Genomic DNA, 8,672 nt, shown 5'->3' with positions numbered 1-8,672 from the left:
ATAACCCGTTTACAATAATTAAAAAGGCATATCAATTACTTCAGTTTTCATTAAGTATGTTTTGCATTATATTTTTATGATAAATGTTAATTACCTTTTTTTTATATGTGACTTTATTTAATATTCACTTAAACATGAATTTATATAATTATTCACTTAAATATTCACTTATTTAATATTTACTTAAACATGACAGTTGTTATGTACTTACTTGGTCAATGACTTTCATTTACATTAAAATATTAGTGGCAGACATGTGCTCATTCTCTTGGCTTGTATTTGTAGGGAGTGTCATAAAGTTATTCTTTAAATTACTTAAGTTGATTATTTTAATATACAAATGTTGTCCAAAGCAGCAAACATATCTTGAAATTGGATCACCTTCATCAACATTCAGTTAATGATAGAAATAGGCCAAAATAAGTCAGATTTTACTCTAAATAGATCTGGCCTGTAACATAACTATTAAGTATGAGTCTGGCCTGTTATCTATTAAAGGCTTTATTTTAAGCCTAACTTACCTTGACCTGAAGCCTGTTAACAAAGCTTGTTACAAAAAAAAATTAATATTAATAAAAATATAAATATTTTATTATCAAATTAGTTTATATGTTTTTTAATTTCTATCTATGTTATTAATAATTATTAAATAATTATAATAATATTTATATAATTTTATAAATAATTTTTAAAATATTATTTAAGTATTAATTATAAATATTCTATATTAATAAAATTTATATTTATATTTTTCTTGATTTATTTTTAAAAATTATATAAATAGTAAATCTTTTAGTTTTATTTTAGAAACATATTTTGTTTGTTTAATGACATCTTATATTCAACAAATAAAGTTATAGTAAACACATAAAATTGATAAAAAAAAATAACATTCGTACAATTTGTTAAATCAATTAAAACAAAATTATTAAATTTTAAAAAATAAATAAATTTAAACTTAATGCAATATATATATATATATATATATATATGCCAATAATAATAACTATTAAATTAAAAAAATAATTACAAAATATTTAATTTTATTTGTTTAATTAATTTATTATTTTAAATTAACAAATAAACATAAAATTAACTATATTATAACATTAATGTAATATAAAAAATATTACTGATACAATAAATTAAAACATATACTTATATATTACATATAAATTGATAAATTAACTAATAATTTAATTAAAATACGTGCAAGTTACAAAAATATATATTATTATATAATTTATTTATAATTATATTGTTTGTTATATGGTCTGATTATATATATATATATATATATATATATATATATATATATTATATTTTATTTGCTTATCATTTTTTATAAATTTTTTCTTTCGAATAAAATATAATTTATATTTAAACAATTTCTATTATTATAAATATAAAAATTATAACATACTATATTAATATAATAATTGAATATTAATAATAATAAAGTTAAAAATATGAAAAATTTATTAAAAAATATTAATATTTTATTTTTAAATTTTAATTCATTTATTCTTTTTCATCTTGTTTAAATATAACAAATATAATAATTTATGATTAAATAAATTTAGTTTTTAAACACGTGTAATCGTGTATAAATATTTTTAGTTTCAAATATAATATAATTTTTATTTATTATAAATAAAAAACTATAACATAATATATTAATATAAAAATTAAATATTAATACTAATAAAATTAAGAATATAAAAAATAAATTAAAATAATAATAATATTTTATTTTTAAATATTAGTTTCTTTAATTTTAATTGCATTCTAATCTTATTCGAAGACTTTGCTGCTCTTTAGCTTGTTTAAATAAATATAATAATTTATCTTATATTTATATTTAAAGTAACTATAGATAATAATAAAATAAGAATAAAATATAAGTGAGATAGCATTTTTGGCTCAGAGGTATGTGGTTGTGCTAGGTTTGTAATCTGTTGTGATGTAGTTAATACAATCAGTAAAATTTTTTATTATAAATTTTATACCAATAAAATTGCTTAAGAAAAGATAAAAAAATAAAATAAAATTTGTATAATATTGAAAATTTATAATGATTATTGTTATTGAATAATATTAATAAAAATATAATTATTTTATTATCAAATTAGTTTACATATATTCAAATTTTTATTTGTATTATTGATAATTATTAAATAATTGTAATAATTTTTATACAATTTTATAAATAATTTTTAAAATATTATTTGAGCATTAATTATAAATATTTTCATATTATAAAATATTTTTATTTTTAGTTTTCTCAATTTAATTTTATAAAATTATTAAATTATTACATATTTTAATTACTTTTTATGATAATTATATGTTGTTTATATAAAGACATCTTATATTCAATACATAAAATTACAGTAAACAAATAAAATTGATAACAAAAAATAACACTTACAAAATTTATTGAATCAGCTAAAAAATTATTATATTTTAAAAAGTAAATAAATATCGTTATTATTAAAATTGTAGATAAAAAATATTTATATTATAAAATTCATAGATGCAGAAAAATAATATATAAGCATAGGAAGAATTATTAAAATTTATATTTAAATTAAAATAATTTATATTTTTAAATTTTTATCTTAATTAAAAAATATGTGATAAAATTTAATATAAAATAACAACAATAATAACTATTAAATTAAAAAAATAAACATAAAATTAACTACACTATAACATTAATGTAATATAGAAAATGTTACTGATATAATAAATTAAAACATATATTTATATATTACATATAAATGAATAAATTAACTAATAATTTAATTAAAATACGTCTAAGTTACAAAAATATATATTATTATATAATTTATTTATAATTATATTATTTATATTATTTACTACATGGTCTGAGTATATATATATATATATATATATATATATATATTATAATAAATTTTTTATTTTATTTTGTTATCATTTTTTTTTATAAATTTTTACTTTCAAATATATATAATTCAGATTTAAGCAATTTTTATATATTATAAAGAAAAATAATTATAACGTAATATATTAATATAATAATTAAATAATTAAATTAATAATAATAAAATTAAGAGTATAAAAAATATGTTAGTATAATATTATTATTTTATTTTTAAATTATATTTCGTTTAGTTTTGATTATATCTTATTTCTGTTCAAAGACTTAAATATTCTCTAAATTATTTAAATATAATAAATATAATAATTTATTATTAAATAAATTTATTATTTAAAAAGTGTAATCATGTATAAATATTTTTAATTTTTAATAGAATATAGTTTATGTTTATTATAATTATAAATAAATAAAATTATAACATAATATATTAATTTAATAATAACAGAATTAAGAATATAAAAAATATATTATTAAATAAATATTATTTAAATATATTTTGACAGCTTTATTTTTAAATTATATATATATATATATATATTATTTATACAGGCCGGCCTGTCAAGCTTAACAAGCTTTATAAATAGCTCAGACCACTTATTTACTTAAACAGACCTTAAAAAAAGTCTAAGCCTGGTTTGTTTATTAAAAGGGTCAGGTCAGGCCAGGCCTAAACCAGGTCAGGCCACAGGCCTCTGTTAGGCGGCCTAGCCTATTTCCATTCCTACTTTCAGTGACAAAACTTGTCATAAATGTGAAAGTCTGTAATGTATAAAATATCTTTTAAATCAAAATAAATATTAAAAATTAGGTAATTCAAAATAATTGTTTTTAGCATCAAATCATTTTATCATCTTTTTAACCAATTTTTCATTATGTTTATAATTACTAACATTGCACATATTCTCAAAATCAGGTCCTTCTAGGAGACGTTTTACTCCATCTTACATATGTTAACAATTATAATTATATTTTCTTGAAAAAAAAGAAAAAAACAGTAATTATTTAGTAACTAGAGATTGAGTAAGTTGAATGAGTTTAATTTAATTGTATTTTGACTCTTATCGACTGAGGAAGTCGAATGATTTACCAAATACAAAATAAACCAAACAAAAATTTTACAATATGACACTTAAAAAATTAGAGAACCTTTTGCACTAGAACAAAGAACCAGATTAGAACCGTATCTCACAATTAAATCAATCTAATGTAAGTGAGAGAGTGAAATTGTAGCATCCTTATTTTTTTATTATCTTAAACTGCACATTGATTTATATACAAAATCAACATAAAGTGTAAATTTTTGTATTCTACAAGTTTTATAAATGAGTATATAAAAATATTTTTGTAAATAAAATTATTTGCAAAACTTGTTAATAATACAATATTAAATAAATAATAGTAAATATAGAGATTATAATATACCAGAAATAATTTTTACAAATATAAATACTGAGTTTGCATTTACAAATTGTTTATCAAAATACATGGAACTTAAGATAATAATTATACAACTAAAATAAGTACATTTTCAGAGCAGTCTCAAAACATATCCCAACACTAAGAATTTGACACTAGTTATTTCCATGCTATCTCTGCTAGATCCTCAGAATCGAGGTCATCATCTGATTCAAGATAGAGGTCTCTTAAATCGGCCATAACCTCAAATCTTGATATTCGTTCAAATGTAACTCGGGTCGGTCTTCTGAGATGGTCATGATCATGGTATGTACATAAATAAGTTATGCTTGTTGGGGTCCTAACCGTACTTCTATAGATGTATATACATAAGATATGGTGGATTCTATTATTCACAGGAAAATCAAATGAGACACTATAATAGAATTCCATGTTTAAAATAATAATATTACTAGTTATGTCATCTACATGTACAGCCAACTTAAAAAGACATATTCTCTGATATTAATTAAATACATAATTAAGTCTACACTATACAGAGCTATCTATCAACCTAAAACTTTCCTGAGGCGCCGTCATCCTGATTTCCTGAAAATGTTAGTGAGTATGAGCGTATATTCTATCATTTTACAAATCATCAAATCATGTAAAATCATAATTATGACATAAAGAAAACATAATAATTTCAGCAACCAATTCACATAATAGTCATAATCACATATTCACAACATAACAATTTCTTATAACTTATTAAGTTTATCCTTCAAACATGCACTCTGTTAAGTGTTAGAAATTCATGTCTTATCATTAATTTGACACTCTTTTTAGGTTAAATGTAAATAATTCTGGACATATTTAATCCTAAATGGATAAATTAATGTAATTCAAGAAGTTACAATAGTAGTAGTGTTTTAGTTTAAAATATCTCTCTTTTTGTGTAGAATTTGATGAAATCTGAAATCCAGGGCTATAGCCGCAAATCCACAGCTACAGCCATGAAATTTTGCAACAAAATGAGGATTCTAGAGAGTTATAGTCATGGCTATGAATTTGCAACTGCAACCATGAAAAAATAGAGTAATTAGGCCATCCAGATCTCCACAACTACAGCCGTGAATCCATAACTACAACGGTGGAATTAAAATTCCCAAATTTCTCTTATTTTGAAAATGCGTATAAAAAGGGATCTAGGAGAGAGATTAAAGAGACACATAGATATCGAAAGAAAGAGAGATCCAAGAGAAAATAGAACACAAGGAAGACGTGAAAAATAGATTGCTTGGGAACAAGGAGCCTTCTTTATTCTTCTTCTTTTTGTAATTTCTACTTGTATCTTATTATGGCCCTCATTATGAGTGGCTAGTTTCTCTTGAATTGGATTTGATGTAACTACTAACTCTATTTCTTCTTGAGTTTATATGATATTCAATTCTATTACTTGTGTGCCATTCTGATCTTAATGTTTATTTTAGCTTGATCACTTGTTTTACAAACTAGGGTTTTGAATTTTGTTAGGAAACATTTTCTTAATTTGAATTGAATCATCACACCTATCAAACTCTCGTACTAGGAATAGACAGGTTTGTTAGACACTTATGTTCAAGTTATTGTTCTTAATGCAAGGTGTTATTCTTAATCATAAAAGAATCATGTTTTAAGATTAACTATCTTAAGGTTTAATTTTGAGGGATCTAGTTAAGTTACTCAATGAATGTGGAAGTAAGATAGTTGAAATCATATTTACTCATTGAAGATAAAAGTGTTAGCAAGTGCATTTAAATTCAATCTCTTATTTGCATAAGATTTTCTACTAAATTTTAATCTATTTGTTTTTACTTATTTTCATGCAAATCACTATTTCAACCATGCTTTCCATTTCTATATATAAACAAGAAAAAAAATTACTATTATCACCAAATCCTTAAGGATGATATCAATTTACTACAACGAAGTTTGGTCTACTTGCCAAGTGTTACAAAAAATGTCACTACACTCCCAGTGCACTGTGATCACAGACAACGATGTCTCTAGCATCTCTTGAGGTCTTACTTAACTAAGTAAATAGTCGCTGGTTAGCCTATGCGTACGGATACAAAGTATACAATAATAGGCTCTTTAGCAAAGGTGTATTCACGAGTCTAGTCAGAAAATAAGTATGAGGCCATATGACGCATTCGCTCTCAGAAAAAGTGTGTACACATACGCGAATATCGCTCACCACCTTACGTTTTCCTCAGATTTTCTATTGTCTTCAGACTCTATACCCTCAGTGTATCTTTGTAACTATTCACACTAGATTCATTCCATATCCAACATTTATACTTCTCTCGAGAATCCTTTCATTCTCTATTCATTAGATCGTTTTTAGTAAAACACTTCTGGACTAAGTCCACATCACTCATACCATTAGAATATAGTTTTAATTATTAAGTCCTTCAAACCAGCATCATACTTTATCACAGCCACAATTGCTCATATACATATCTTGAGATATAGTCTATACATTTCAACTCACAAATGCAATATCATATTTCATCATAACATTACATATAGACATATTTCATCTAATCACACCATAATCACTTAGCATGTTTTCATAATATTCCATATTTAGTACTCATTATATATTTTATGTAAATACAACATAACCATTCAAGCTGAACAACCAACATGCATATTCATACCTATTACTCACAAATATTACACTTCAAACATATATTTTCATAAAGTCCTTATGCAATAGTGCTCCAATGAGCACAAAATAAACCCTTTAATAAAATGGAAAAATAGAGCTCTCTTTATCTCAAGGTGAGTATGTAGAGAGAGATGGATAAAGATTCTTGCTTAACAACGAAAGTTTTCCTGGATATCACGAATACCCTTAAGAGATGAAAAACGAGAAAACCAAATGGAGAAAACAAACTTAAATTCAGAGAAACTTACTTGGAGTTGTTTAGATTTGACGCTCAAGTTTGGATTTGAGGAGTGATCGGAGTTTGAAGGAGTTTTATCTAAGAGAAGTAAATGAGAGTTTAGAGAAAATAAGAAAGGAATGTGAGCTTTGGAATAAAATGAAATCTCCATGCTGAAAATCTCTTAAATACTCCTCAACCCCATGCACTCTCACTTGCAAGGAATTGCTCGCTTGAGCAATGCAATTCTTGTCTGAGTGAGGTATAGCTCACTTGAGTGAGCATACTAAATAGTGGCCTCGCCAAGCAATTTCTAATACACTCGCTTGGGCGAGCTCAAGCTCACCTGAGTGAGATAACGTCCAAAGAGTTTGACATTTTTTCTGTGAGTCCTCGTCCAAACAACTTAGCTCATCTGGGTGAGATCCCTACTTGCTTAAGCGAGATCACCCTCACCTGGACGAGGTGACAGTTGGGCTGAATTTATCCTATCTCGCTTGAGCGAGATTGCCTAAAAACATGTGGTTATGGGCGCTCAGTTTTGCTTGAGCGAGATCTGTCTCGCCTGAGCAAGACTCCCTACATCAGACTACTCCTAAAACACTTATAAATCACTCCAAACACATTCTAACACTATATACTATCAAACAATTCAGCAATTAATAAAAAAAAAAAGAAGGGTGTTACAGCAATAAAATGGACTATAATACACCTTAAAGATGTAATTAATCAAAAGGAAAACATGTATTCAACCTTAAATGCAATATGAAAGCATCACAATAAGAGAGATCAAATTTATAGGATGCATGCTACCCAAACCAATCCCTTTTAATTAGGATTTCAATCATACAATAATTAAACACCAAATAGCAATCAAGAGAAAAATTCAAAGAAGAAAAAAGAACTTACGTTAGAACATTAAGAAGAGATAATAGGGGGATTAGGCATTGTAGGAGAGAAGAATGGGAGAAATTGGAGAGTCAAGGTGGTTTTGTGAGTATTGAAGATGAAAGGAAATGTTAGAGATATAGCAACAACGGTAACAAAAATAAGTTAGATTAATCTCTAAAATTATGTGAAACTACGTCATTTTGGTATAACATGTGTCACTTAATAGCATAAGTAAACACTGTTATGAAATAAAATTTTAATTGGACTAAAGTGATTGACTTTTGAAAAAGTCAAGGATTAATAAGTTCATTTTAAAATCTCAAGGACCAATTTACCCAAAGCATACAATTTCGCAAACTAATATAAGATTTACAATTATAATATTTAACATTTGCTAGTAGACATAATGTCAATGCTTTCACCATGACTAGTAAATGTCAGGAAATAATCTCAGAGTCATCATAAAGTTAGTGCTAATATGCTCTATTGACACTTTTGTTTACATCTTCTCTAAGAGAAAAGCATTT

The sequence above is a fragment of the Abrus precatorius genome, unplaced genomic scaffold, assembly GCF_003935025.1.
Source record: "Abrus precatorius isolate BTA unplaced genomic scaffold, Abrus_2018 Scaffold8, whole genome shotgun sequence".
Classification (NCBI taxonomy): domain Eukaryota; kingdom Viridiplantae; phylum Streptophyta; class Magnoliopsida; order Fabales; family Fabaceae; genus Abrus; species Abrus precatorius.
The sequence above is the reverse complement of the archived record's forward strand: the minus strand, read 5'-3'. Positions refer to the sequence as shown.